This window comes from Corvus kubaryi, unplaced genomic scaffold (genome assembly GCF_017639235.1).
Source record: "Corvus kubaryi isolate FWS band 111438036 unplaced genomic scaffold, C.kubaryi_AGA036_p1.0 133, whole genome shotgun sequence".
In the NCBI taxonomy this organism is placed as follows: Eukaryota; Metazoa; Chordata; class Aves; order Passeriformes; family Corvidae; genus Corvus; species Corvus kubaryi.
In genome coordinates this window covers 19,100,438-19,115,245 of record NW_024580667.1, presented here as the reverse complement: position 1 = coordinate 19,115,245, position 14,808 = coordinate 19,100,438, and the positions used below count along the sequence as shown (strand labels likewise).

Below are 14,808 nucleotides of genomic sequence, written 5' to 3'. Positions count from 1 at the left end.
CAACTTAACTGTGTTCCAATGTGGTGAAGGCAAACTACACTCTGTGCCACATTAATTAGCAGAAGCATACCTGGAATATTGAGGGTAGTGATTATTCAGTATTGGTGAGGCCACATACAAGATACTGTTCTGTTCTCCCTGTACAGGAGAGGTGTTGACAAACTGGAATAAATCCAATGTAGGCCACCAAGGTGCTTAGAGGGATGAAGTTCTTGCAGTATATGAGGAGAGACAGAGACAAAGAACTGATCTGCTCTACCTCGAGAAGGAAAGATTAAAGGGGGATTGTTTTCTACAACAATTTAACAAAGGACTGCAAATAAAACAGATTCAGATGCTGGTTGTATGATTCTAATTGGAAAAGGCTTAAACTGAGCTGTGGGTGTTTTTTATTTTTATTTTGTTTTTCAGAAGAAAAATAGTGAATACTTAAAAAAATTAAAATGTTTGTAATCAGTAAATTTTAGATAAAAATGTGATTCCTTGCTGTTAGATGGACCACATATCCAGTAGCTTTCCTAAGATTAGAGACGACATGTCATAGTTTTCCAGACTCTGTTGTGGTGCAAATAGTTTCACTATAGCTAACACTGATTTATACTTAGGCTAGAAAAACCCATGTATTTTCATAAACATATATGCTATTGATTTATGGAAATAGAAAAGTGCAGTGGCTGAGCAGGCTGAGGTCTCAGGCTCGCTTGTTATTATTCATGGAAAAAAAGGGACTATTTTACTTTGCCATGGAAAGTGAACAGAGCTGGTAAATACAAACCATCTGTAGCTTTACTTTCAGTATTAATGTAAAGGCTCTTCATCAGATCTGTTATTCATGGGCGAGTTTCATCAGCAGAACTTCTCCAAGGAAAAGTGGGTATATGGCAGAATGGCTCAGGACACAATACATGGATTTAATATCAAAGACTGAGACTATGCTCCACATTGGCTGCTTTCTGTTGCCTTTAAAATAAGTCTGCATGTGTGTGTCTGTATATAAAGTTACATAGTTTTGTTTTGGGTCTTTTGGGGGTTTTGGGGTTTTTTTGGTTGGTTTTGGGGGGGGGCAGTTTGCTTTGTTTTGGTTTTTTGTTTGGTTGCTTTTTTTGGTTTTTTTGGTTCTAGTTTTTGGGGTGATTTTTGAAGTCTATCTGCTCTTTTCAGAAATTTGCTATGATTTTGGAACTGTCCACAATTAAAGCATGTTGTGGAAAACATTTTGTGTTGTTAGTAATTTTCCTCAGTGCAATTTACAAAAATAGTGTAATTTAGTAAGATTTCCTTAAACATTTCAATTGTGCAACACAGAGACTTACAGTCCTCGCTCTTCTCTGTAGCTTTTCCTTTCAAATACTCTGAAGAGCAAGACACTGTTGCTGTGGGAAATCAGGAGTTATTTTTCCTTTTATTGGAGAATTGGCTTGCAAGCTTGTCCTTAGGTAAAATATTTTCAACTATTTATCCTTTGAGATGCAAATATCAGCAAACATTCTGTATTAGAAAGGAACAATAAACACCAATGCAAAAAGTGGTATATGACACTGTGCCATACAGTGGGATTTTATTTTCCCTTTCACTTTCCTGAACTGCCCTTCTTTGCTCTTCCCTTGGACTTGTTCCATTATTAATGAAAGGGATATTTTGTTCTAAAATACTTTTAATATTAATTATCTTTCTTGACTTCTAATACATTCAGTGAAAGTCTCAGCTCTATAAACATAAAATTAATTCATGTTAAATTCAGGTAAGCTACTCTGAAATATTCAGTTTAGATTTTGGTTGATATTCAATAAATCTTGATTAAGAATCAAGGATTCTATTACACTCTTTTCTTTTTGTTTGTTTTTTCACACATTAAGTAGACGCTATAGCATTTTCTTGTTTATTTTAAATTTTTCTGTATATACAAGAGTTTTTACTTATCATTTTTTATATATAGTTCAAGGACAAAATGTCTATATACTGATGAACTAAATTTTGTTAATATTATGCTTGATTTAAAATCTATTAAAATCTATTTTTGAATCCAGAAAATATTCCATTTCAGTCATTCAGGACCATTTGTAAATGATCCCAGACAAAAACCTGAGAAATCCATTTATGACAATGAAATCTAAAATCCTCTAAAATGTTGTTCTAGAAGCAATCAGTAAAATCTTCTCAGCTGTCAAAGATGTCAATTCTTTGGAGCAAGTTAGAAAATAAATGGGAAAATATGCAGTTCTCAGTGACAGAGGGAAACTGAAGACTTGGGCTTGTTGCAGGTTTATATAAATATTTTGACTTAATGTTTTAATTTTCTGAATGTACATCTTGTGCACTCTGACACTTAGAACACAGGTAAATACAGTTGCATGCATATACCCTAATCAATGGATATTTTCTTACATTATTTCCCATATAACTTTCCTTTCAGAATTTCCTAGCATTTCATTTCTTTAGTGTAAATCTAGGAGCAGGGCTTTTTTGTGTTTCAAAAAAATTCTGCCCAGGCCCATTTAGCTCAGATTCTGTCTTGAGTACATCATAAACAACTTAGACCATTAAGGCAATTTTAATCCTCGAGGGAAGCAGTGAAGCATAATTTTCTTGTTCTTTAGTAAGTTTTACCTAGTAAGATACAACATAAATTTCTTTTAATTGCCACTTTATATGTAGCATGAATATTACAGCTGAAAACAGTTCTTAAAAATAAATTGAGATCATATATCAGCTAGACAACTTGTTTCAGAAAAATCTCGTTCTAGAGTTCTCATTTTTTTCTAATTCTTCAAAGCTAAAAATAAAAAAAAGTCAAATCAGATTTCAGTAGATAAAAAAGTGAATTAACCTGAGGATCCTTGAGGGTTCTTTGACATACTATTTGACCTCTAAGAATCTAGTTTGTTTGGGGTTTTTTAACTGTCAGATTTTTGAGGTATAACTGTCCTAAGAAGTTAGGCCCAGGTGCTATGCTGCAGGACATGTTGCACACCCTTTGAGCTTTAAGAGATAAACAGGCTGATAGTCACGTGGAAGTGCACCAGCTTTCCCCTTGTTCCTTCTTTCCTCATTACACATTTGTAGAAAGGATGGGTGACTGATATCTGTGGTTTTGAAAGCATACAGCACATATAAAAAAATGCAGAAGAAGTGAAAGCATTAGTTCTTTTACATACTTAGACTTTAATGCATCACTAAGAGATGTTAGCATCCTGGTCTTAATCAAAGCAGTTAAAGTATTTTGGTCTGAAGACATTTTAGTGAATTTAATTGACACAAATTACTTTGTAAGGTTAAAAAAATTCAGAAAAATATTATATGGATTTATTGAAGTTTCTTCAGATAATTCTTTTTTAAAAAAAATAAAGTGAAAACATTTTGAAAGGCAGACATTAGCAATTTGTCCTATAGTTAATCTTCTGTAGTGTAGACTGTGTTGATGAATCACATGAGTATGTAGGAATATTTCAATTTAGCAAATACATGTCACTAAATAATTCTAAGTTCCAGGGTATGGCACTTAAATAGAAAATTCTAAATAAACAGCTTTTCCAGATGTTTCTTTTAGTTGTAATTGAAGTAGAGAAAGCAAGTTTCAGAATAATGCTTATGAAAATAGGAATACAGAAACAACATTTATTTATCAAGTCAGAATGACCTAAATAAACCATTCCAGAAAATATTCCAGATGCCACAGCAGTAGCTACTCACCTGAGTCACAACAAAAATCCTTGCCCTCTGCGTACAAATATATTCAGAATGTATATGTCTGAAGGAGAGTGTAATTTAATGAATTTTAAAGTTCATGTTATTTTGAATGATTTGTCCCTAACTGTTTGTGATAGATTCCTTCTATCCTCACTGGCCCCCCCACCCCTTCAAACAGTGATGTACCAAGAATATTAAAGCTGGATATTAAATTAAGTGACCAAATAAGAATTGAATTTATAATTAATGGGAAAGTTGTTCTGTGCTAATTTCGTTACAGTATATTTTTAGATAAATATTGGGAGGTTATTTTGCCAAGTAGGCTCTTTCTTGCTAATTTTCTAGCTTAAACATATTTTTTCACATCAGCAACTTCACAAATACCCTTGAGGGACCTTAATTTCCTTTATCTTTTTTGACAAATAGCAGTTCTTTTTCTTCCCATGTCCCAATGATTATTCTCAGACAAAAGCATGAAACTTTCTGAACAAGACAATAACATGATGTTTAGGTTGTTATCTAACCTCATGGTTGTTTTGAACATTCCTAAGTTATTTTATGCTTTAACCTGCTTAAAGCCTAAGAATAGAGTTCTCTTTTACATAAATCTAGGGTCAGGTTAGAATATGCACTGTAAGAACCCTTCGATGCTGTAGTTCAACCCTCATAATTAGAAAAGGATATGATGAGTAACAATAAACAGAGTATGTGTGGCAACAGATACTGGAAACTCAAAGTACCTTACTTATGCATAATTAATTTCAAGTTTCCATGTCATTTTTTGCATATTCACAGCAGGCTTAACTCAGATGTTACCAGTCTAAATACTTCCTTTAAGTACCTTTGGTAAGAAAATAAGTATTCATTAAGAACAGAATTAACCAAGTAGGGGAGGAGGAAAGGGAAACATAAAGGGAAAAGGGAAGGGAAGGGAAAGGAAAGGGAAGGAAAGGGAAGGAAAGGAAAGGGAAGGAAAGGGAAGGGAAGGGAAGGGAAGGGAAGGGAAGGGAAGGAAAGGAAAGGAAAGGAAAGGAAAGGAAAGGAAAGGAAAGGAAAGGAGGAAGGAAAAGAAAGAAAGAAAGAGGAAAAAAAGAAAAAGAAAGGGACTTATAGAGACACAAAGATCACTCTCAAGTTTGTGATTTAAATGACAATTAGAATATTTTTCAGACTCCAGTGAAGTGAGTAGAAGTTGCATACCAGAATGAAGAGTCATTGGCTTCCTACTATTTTGAACTTCTCTATTGGAGAACCTCGAACTTCTTTTTTTAGTAGTCCTTAGTAAGACGGTTGTAACAGTCATTAATGTTTGTGTAGAAGTAAATATAAGATCCTGAATAAATAAGAGATACTTTAACAGAGAAAATGCAGAAGAAAGGCATGGTCCTAAGACTGAAGTGTTTCCAGAGAGAAGGTACATGAGTGTTGGGTGGAGCTCTGCTGCCACTATTTTTGGTAGCTTTGCAGCAGTGATGAACTGCATGTGAGAGCAGACAGTCTGAGCCTGAACCCTGGCATTCTGAATTCACAAGTGAAAATGCAAAATTAGAGCTAAGTCTCAAACTACTTTTATACTCATTAAATTCAAAATGGGTCATTTTTAATAATGAGATTGTGCAGCTATTTAGTAACTGATCATTTTGCCAGTTTTAATTAATTCCAATTTCAAAGACAAAGTTTTGAATATGCATGGCAGAATTGGAAATTAGGCTTACCTTCACTGGTTTACAGCAATAGTTTATGTGTCACTGGTTATAGAGAATTAATTAGTCCTCTCTCAGAAATTTAGAGTACTGTAGGATCAAGACATGATCCAGGGTAAGTCTGTATTTCCTCTAGAGATGATGGATACTTTCTTTTTATTTTGTGGATTCTCTCAGCCTTCCAGGAGTAGACCTTTACTTTGACCTTCTGCCCGTGTATTGTGAATACTCTGTTGAGAAACAGAAACAGAGATGGAACACCATACATGATATTGTGTCACTAATATCTGATTTTAAAATAGTTGCCCCCTTGCCCATGATGGCTGTAATGGACTACTATTTTCAATACTGTCTACAGCCCCATCTGCCAAATAAATTACCTTAAAGATTAGCCCAAGAGTCTACAGTTACTCAGCAAACAAAGGAAATTTTTTCAACCAACCAGCTTGGCAATCAAAGAAAGAAGGCTCTGCTTTTACAAGGTAATTTCTACAGCTAGCGGATACACACTTCTCTTCCAGAAAAAGAAAAAAAAAAGGGAATTGACCCATGTGAAGGAAAAAATCCTCTTTTTTAACCTGAACAAAGACAGTGATCCTCTGTGTTCCAGGAAAGACAAGATTAGGATATTGATAGAAATTTCTCTGTCTCTGACTTCCTTTAAGAGTTTCTACCCTTTCAGACTGAAAAGATAGCTTTGATAAACACATTCTGAATTTTCTGAGTATGTGAATTCAGAGGCACCACCCAACATGCTCATCTCTTGCCAGAATATACGTCTGAATTTCAACTATAATGGTAAATGGCATTCCCATGTCTCAAAACACAAAAATTATTGCACACAGCCTGAACAGAATTAAAATTAATGAATGAAAGGATAGAAATCCCACTTGGTGCCTGGAGAAATAAAATCTTATCTTGAATGTGTTTTGTTTACTATTGCTGTCCTTACATACATAGTTTTTGTAGTACTTATACTATCTCAGTATACAAGATAATTCTTGCACATCAAGTGAGATATGGCTTTCCTCTAAGGAGTTCCAAAATCTAATTTGTATAGATTAAAAGTACTTAAAGCTATAAATATGATAATGTGACAAGGAAGAAGTATGGCAATTTCATTCAGAGAGGTGTATTTTTTAAAGAATTTTAAATACAGATTTTTTTTCCTACTCTGTTTTTGTCTTCCAGTACCATGCCCTACCCTGAAAAATCAAATATTTCCTTGCTTCCTTCAGGGGTTTTATTCCAGTACAGCACAACATAGTCCAAGGAAAAAAGTTACACAATATGAATCTTAAATGTGTTGAATTCTACTCTCAACAGAGTTTCTATTGCTGAGCTTTGCTTCTGTTGAACAGAGAACAGCAGTGCCCCCATTTCTAACTCTTGGCTGTGCACAGTATGTCCTGAAGTTCTTTTTGTATGTGTGGGCAGGAAAAAAAAGACAGTGTGTATCTTCTAAGGAATATCACATATTCTTTCCTGTGGACCAATCTGTCTTCCCTTGATGGTATCTAAAAAAGACCCTACTCACCTAACTTTCTACTCTCTTTCTAAAGTTTTGCTCCCAGAGAAACATTTCTCTTGTAAAAAGCATAAGCATATCTTTTCAAACTATAGAGATTAATAAAATTAGAATAGCAGTGAGGTGTCATTGTCTTCTGAAACCATATGAATATTAACAGAAGAAGAATCTTATTTAAAAATGCTGGGTTTTTTTAAAATCAGGAATAAAGGCCAGATAACTTGAGGTATGAATTAAAAAATATTTCATGAATTAAAAAATATTTTTTCTTTTTAAAAAATAAAATATACTATTTTGCTGTTGATTGGATTTAGGAGACTAGATGTTGCATCATTTTATTTCCTGTTTATAGAGTATTTAGAATGTCTGGCACATTTGGATGGATGTGGCAGGACATCCCCCCTCTCTCATGGCTGGGCATTTGAAAGTGATAACTCAGGCCAGACTAATACCCAGCAAGGAGCCAGAGAGCTCAGCAGGATGTCACCTCCAGGCCCCCGGAAGTCTGAGACCAAGCCCTCAGTACACATCTTAGTCTGGAAAGCAAATGTGGGAGGAGATGAAAGAAATATTTTTGACCAAAAGACATGGTTGTTGTGTCTATAAAAGCCCACACAATTGTCACAGAGGCAGAAGTCTCTTACACACTCCTCTGGAACGTGTGAGAAGATTTCTCCCCAAAGCTGGATGCAGTTTTGAGGCTACTTTTCCGGAAATTGAGGGAAAAGACTTCGATGTGTACCCCATCAAGAACTGGATGGTAAGAAACATGGAATCCTAAGTTATACTATTTCTTAGCTAGCTCTAATTTTAATGGTACCTTTAATTCTGTGTGTATATACAAGTATCTTCTTTTGTTTTATCCCTGTGTATTAATAGTCTGTTTTGTCTTATGTCTGTTAGTTCCAGGTCTATTAATAAATAATTCATTTTATAATAGACAGAATCAGCCATTATTAAAGAACTTGTGGATGAGAGTGGATTTTGGGGGGCTGGCCACCTCATTAACGTGACTGCCTGCTGCCAGATGCCTGGGCAACAGACAGGAGCTGATTTAAATTTACATCATCCATGTAACATCAAAGGCTCATGGTATTTTCTTTCTCAAGAGGTCATGGCAATATCATATTTTTGCCATGAGAGAAAGCAGCATCACTTTAATGCATAATAGTATGAAAGAAAATTTATATAAACGGTGGCTATGAAAATACACTTTAAAACTGAAAATAATACCTTTACAGCTTACTCATCTGAAAGACAGTTGTTGCATACTCTCAATATTCGTAATAGTGAAGAAATAATCTAGGAATAAATCACAAGGCATTTATGTTATTTTTGACAATCCCCTAATCCTGGCATGCATCTTTGCCTTCAGCCATCCTGTAATACTCATTTGGCAAAATGCCAACAACCTAATTCCTACAACCATTCATAATATTGTTATCATGCATTGATTTTTAAAGTGCTTGTTACTCAACCCTCACAAAAGTTATCACCTGAAAGAAAGAATGGTCCAGAGATCTTAAGTTAAGCCCAGGATTTTATCTGAATTCTCTGTTAAAAGTCTGTTCATATGATCTTCCTCAGATGGACTATACCCCACAAAGAGTGTCATCTTGCTTTAACAAATGAGCCAAACCTCTTAACACAATTTTTAATTTCAGACTCAGCCATAGAAGTGTAGAATTCTTAGGAAAGAGCTGGTACTTTGCTTTATGGTCCAGAAAACAGTTTAGTTGTGTCAGTTTGAATGACAGACATATCCAGAATTGGAACTACTGCAAGCAGATTTACTTACATGGTTTTTAAACCTGCAATAACTTTGGGCCTATTGCCCCAAACAGCTGAGAGAGATTAAAATGTTAACGATAACAGATAATGAAAACAATTATATTTTACTGTCTTACATTATTATATTGGGGAAAGCTACTTAGACATCCTAAATTTGAGTCTAGCCCATATAATAGCAGTCTTTTCATTCAGAATTGATATAAACCCAGCCAAACTCTATTAGGAAATAATAGACTGAAACAACAGGTCATATACTGGAAGAATAGATTTAATTCTAAGATTTAAAATAGCTGATGTGAACATGAGGCACTGATTATACATGGGTTTTTTTGTGAAAGACAATGGTCATAAAGAGGTTAGGAAGAGCGCAGGTTATGCAGAGGATATGTAACTGGTTGGGAAAAACAAGAGATTTTTGGATAAGGTGGATAAAATTATACTTAGAAAAATTCTACTGTTTTCAGTTTCAGGGTTTTTTTTTTTAAGGAGCTAATTTACATACACTTCATAACTTTTAAACTTTGTTAGTTTTGTCTTTCTTCTTTTTTATTTCTTTGCTTTTTCTTATATAGTGCAATCCTGGAGCCAGAGATTCTGTACAGTTGTACCAATAACACTGTAATAGCACTGATTCTATATGTACTGAAAATAGATTTGGAATAAAAACGGTAAGTAATTATCATATTATGACTACATTACAAATCTTGATATGAGTAAAAGTATAATTAAAAGTTGAGAATTGGGAAAGATATAATTTTTTTTAAAACCTTTTTTTTACCTGAATGTTGGAAACTCCAATTTTAGATTTGTATAGATGTATATAGGAAGAATTTAATATGGACTATTCGGTCCAAATTCTTGTTCTGCAGGCTTATCTGTGAAAAATCATCCTTCTTCCTCCTTAGAAATCTGCAAAAGACTTGTACTCCCCCAGATACAACCATGCACATGCATACATGCATGCACACTCACAGATCTTATTGCTGTTTTCTTAGGATGTTTGCTTTGTATACTAGAGAATATGAAATTTTTTTTGTGATAACTTTTCTGTAATTATTAAGCTATTATTACAAGATACTTCTGCTGTTCCATGAAAAATGACACCAAAAAAAAAAAAATACAGATGTCCTTTTAATTTTTGTTCATCATATGTGAGGGGCATTTACTAGAACTTCACTTAGTCTACTAGTTTCTGAAATACTTACTCTGTTTGTAGTTATTATACATCTTTCTCTGTTCACTGATGGCATGAAAACACAACCTCAACTGGTCATTTGTTTTCTATTTTTTAAAACCCCTGGAAGTATCCCAAAAGAAAGAGTGTTGTGTGAACCTGGTTGCTTTGAATGGTAATGTGGCAGCTGCCTTAGGTAACATTCTTCTGGAGATGCTGCCTGCAGAGTTGCTGTCTTCACTGGAAAGATGACATCGTTTATTCTGGGTTGATTAACAGCTAGAATCCATCAGGTTTTCAGGGCTAATGTCTTTAGAAGAAGGATATAAATTCCTGGCTTTGTGCTATCAGGAAGTGACATTCAAATTTCTAATATTATCTGCACACACCCTTGTGGCTGCAGCATAAACAGCTATCCAGGTTCTTCTAGGTACTCTGTCCTTCAGGCCAGTTTCCTGAGCTGCCATGCAGACAGGACAAAGGTCCCACAGCAAAACATTTTAGTTCACTAAAAAGGTTTGATTTCATCTGATTGTTAGCAAATCTACTATGAAAAAAGTACTGCCATTTAAACTGAAATTTTAATAGAGCAAATTAGTTTTCAGCATGTTACAAAGTACCTTTAAATAAAACATTATTTTTGAAACACATATAAGAAGCATTAGAGGAAATACTTTCTTTTTTTATTATTAAAAACTTCTATTATTAATTAATAACAATGTTAATGAGCATCTTAAAATATGTAGGGAGATTACCGTATTTCAAATGCAGTGAAACTTGGGACACGTTATATCAGATCATTGCCAGCATCACTGATTTCTCCAAAACACAAGTGGGATACTGCTGTCTGGGAAATAATTACAGTAGTAATATTTTTCCTTTTTTCTTTTTTTTCCTTTTTCACACAAGTAATTACTGAGGAAATCAAATTTCTGTTTGAAACACACTATATATGCAACATACTTAGAAATTCAAACGTGGTTTGTTATTAGTGGAATGTAGTTCTCACTAGAGAAACCAATTTGTTCATAAAGATTAGCTCTGTAAAAAGTAAACTGTTCCCACAATCTTGTTTATGCTCAAACAGAAAATGCATTTAAGGTATAAAGCTAAGAATTCATTATTATTATCATTATTATTTAAATATTAAAAATCTAATTAAAAAATATTTTTTAGTCTAGATCTAATTATTACACAAAAAAGGCAAATAGTAATACTTACAATATTTCCCTATAGAGAAGATCTCAATAGCAATAATCATACCATTAAAATTGTAACTTACATATTTATCGTTACCATTCCTTTTTCTTGAGGTTACGCTCACCTTTTCATTGCTCCCCCAGGTCTTAAAGCCAGTGGTTTCAGCAGCTGGAGTGGGAAGCAAACACACTTCTGGAGTTCTTCATCAGATAATATATCCTGTTGACGCACATATTTTCTTCCACGCTTTAGGATCAACTTGGTGTCACTTTCATGTGTTTGTTAACTGTTTTTTACTTCACTGGTCTCCATGTCTGACTTTTGTATATTTTAGATACTTTTGCTCCTTAATCTTTGCTACCATTAAACCAGTTTTTTTTTCCACCTTCATTTACATTTCTTTAACTGACATTTTATGAATTACTTCTATCTGTGAGTTTTCCAGTGCCAGACCTATACCCCATGTTTTATCACTCCACCTCTCTGCTCCTCTACCCTACACACTTGTCTCAGCTTGTCGTACATGTCAGGGCAGTATTTCTGTATACTACAACATTGTGTTAAGAGTTACAAATATCACTCATAGATTAATGTTTATTATGGCTGTAAAACTCTGGTATCTTTATAAAAATAAACAAGAATAAAACAAATTAGCCACAGATACTTCTTCAAGTAGAGAAATTAGCATCACACCTACACCAAGAAAACAAAACTGCAGGCATATAAAGTTCAGACAGATCAAAACTAACAAGACTCAGTCCTGAGGACTTCCAAAGGTAGTACACCACCTATGGCCTGTCATAGCAGTGACAATATTACAGCGCTACACGACAAACAGACTATGTATCACTAAATTTCAATTTAACTCCTTATAGGAAAGAAATAGAACTTTTTCAGGACTTCTTCTATATGGTGAATTTTACACTATGAGAAACTATCCTATCTAAAAATAACTTCTATGTTATGTTTCTTTTAGGAATTCTTAAGCAAATAGGTACTCTTTTTTTTTTTACCAAAGGAAGGAAAAAGCCAATGAAAGAAATAACTCACCATTGGTGAAATCTAGAAAATCACCAGGAAAAATTGCACAGCTTTTGATTATTCCAAAACAGAAGGCTGATAAAGTAAAGCAAAAGGACAGGATTCAGGTACCTTAATAGATGACACAGATATTAGTTACCCCATTGCTGAAAAACTATTTTCAATGTCCAAGGTATCACTTCTGAGGTATGGTAACTTTATACACCTAAACTTCTGTAAGATTTTAAAAAATGGCAAGAGATTTCTGAATTTTCTTTTTCACCAGGTTTTAAAAACTCCAAGACTATTTGTCCAGGTAGATAATGGGCAGAGTTTGCTAGCCTGTTAGATATGTTTAATAACAAGACGGTCATAAATTACTAATTTGTTTAACTTTCACAGGGAAATGACAATGGGGCCTGAAAATAGCAAAGCTGTACATATAATTGACTTAGACATCAGTACCTCCCCTGGCAAGAAGCAGAGCATAAAATATTTCGGAAAAAAAGATTAGGATATGAGATACTTTGGATTGGGTTCTTAACTGAGTAACTGAATTCATATCAGAGTGCAATAGAAATTGTGTACAGATAGAGCAGGGATAAAGACATAAGCTCCATGTAACTGTGATTGATGGGAGATATCAGCCATGCTGCAGAGGATGAAGAACAAGATGGAAATAATTATCACACATACATTTACTAGAAAAGATGAAAGAAGATAGAAAATAAAGTATCTGAGTAAAAATGGACACAGCTAAAACCCAGTAAATATAGAGTGAGTTTTGACTGGCCAAAGTTGCACCTCGAACATTTTAAAATGTGCACCATTTGGCTGTATCCTGCTGATGGAATAGGGACTTTTTTCCACTGACTTTAGTGACAGATTGCACTGATGTGGAGGCAAAAATAAGTGAGAGTCCTTGGTATTTTCTTCATTACTAGTCATGAAGTACCTCTTCGAAAGGCAGCATTCCTAACTAATGCATCATATCGATTTTCTGAACACCAGACAAATATTTATGACTTATTACATATTAAAAAGTCAGCTGACCTTTTCCCCTTGTAGGAATAAGATCAAAAATCATCCCATTGTTAACACTATTTACATATGTTTTAATTAATTCTGAAGTTTCTTGTGGAACTGAAGCATTAATACAGTACTTTTATATCTTAGAATCTGGGTAGCAGAAGTACCCCTTGTAATTGTTAAGTCTTGTGCTGTTAAATCCTTGGAACATTACACCTCTTGGATCATCCAGAATAGATGTTTAGAGTCCCAGACAAGCATAGTTTATCCATACATTTCTCAAGTATTTTAATATTAGTTAGACTTCTTAATCCATTTGAACTGCTATAATATTCCTTTAATTACCATCCTAAATATATATTCGCAGACATAATAGCTTTTTTCCTACATCAACTTTGAGTGTAGCTCTTCACTCACACTTTTGTGAAAAGGAATATTAAAAAATACTGCTAAAATTAATTGGATGTTCAGATTATATAAATGCTGAAATATAAATCAACTCCATATTCATTATTTTTATTTTTCTCTCTCCATCTCTTTATTTTTTAATCTCTGTTTCATATAGGCAGACAATTTATTATTAATTAATACATACTGCTGGCAAAAATCTCAGTATATTTACCTATGAATTGTCTTAGATGTGGGATTATAACCATAATTGAGTTTGGAATGGAATTTTACTTTAGAAAGGATAAACTACTGATTCTCATCCCTAAAGTAGAATTTAAACCTTTTTGCTGGTAACAGATTTTTTTTTTTCTCTTTATTCTTTCACAGGAAAAAAAGGAAAATCTGTAGTGATTCAAATATTTTTCATGGAAGTGTGAACAGATGAGCCATGCCTCATCTCTAGTGGCTACCTGATTAATGTAGGATGGGTTGTTTATGATTTTATTCTGGTGGATATGGCTTTTGGAAGGAAGGCTATTCTAATCTGTCTTGTTTATTTATAAATAACAGTGTCTGGAACAAAAATAACTCAGCCTTAATGAACTAGGGAGTTACAACAAAGGACAGGTTATTTGTAGGCATTTCAGCGTTTTGGAAGAGTTAGCTTTCTGTTTTGTCTTTAATTTACTATAATTTTTTTTATATTTGTGCTGATATCTGATATTCAAGACATTATTCTTACGCTTTCTATATGTAAAAGCCCAATTTTAAATCATATTGAGTTTTTAAGTCTAGCAGGAAGGGAAAGAATATCTGAGGACCAAGCAGACCAATATTTTATGACTTAATTGATCACAATCATTTACGATTATCTCTCATTCATTGCTACCATGTAATATAGAAGGCATAAGTTATGTTCATAGCATGGAATGAAAATCAGCATTTTATTTGACAGAAGATATATAGTGATTTTTTTTTTGTTCTGGTTGTTTTTTTTTTTGTTTTGTTTTGTTTGATTGGTTTTGGTTTTGTTTATAATTTCTGCTACTGCAACAAGAAAAATGGAGGAAGGGGAACTGCACATGAATTTTGAAAGCAGTTAAAAACCTGTTCCAATCACCACTATTACAGTCTGTCCATTGGCATTGAGGAAGTCTAGACCTGTATGTCCAATGATCAGTATTGGATTTTTCAAGTTTTTATGCTTTTCAGATTTTTCGGGTTGGTTTTTTTTTCAGCTGAATGGTATGTAAGAATGAAATAAATTCCAGGAAATATTAGCTGTA

At 33.8% G+C, this 14,808-nt stretch overlaps 1 long non-coding RNA gene across 1 annotated transcript; it reads left to right on the top strand.

Moving 5' to 3' along the window:
* Positions 1-7,515: 7,515 nt before the first annotated feature.
* Positions 7,516-11,787, top strand: LOC121666832. The gene is made up of 3 exons (XR_006016810.1): positions 7,516-7,678; positions 9,282-9,377; positions 11,227-11,787. It is a non-coding gene; the product is annotated as an uncharacterized LOC121666832 (long non-coding RNA).
* The last annotated feature ends 3,021 nt before the right edge of the window (positions 11,788-14,808 follow it).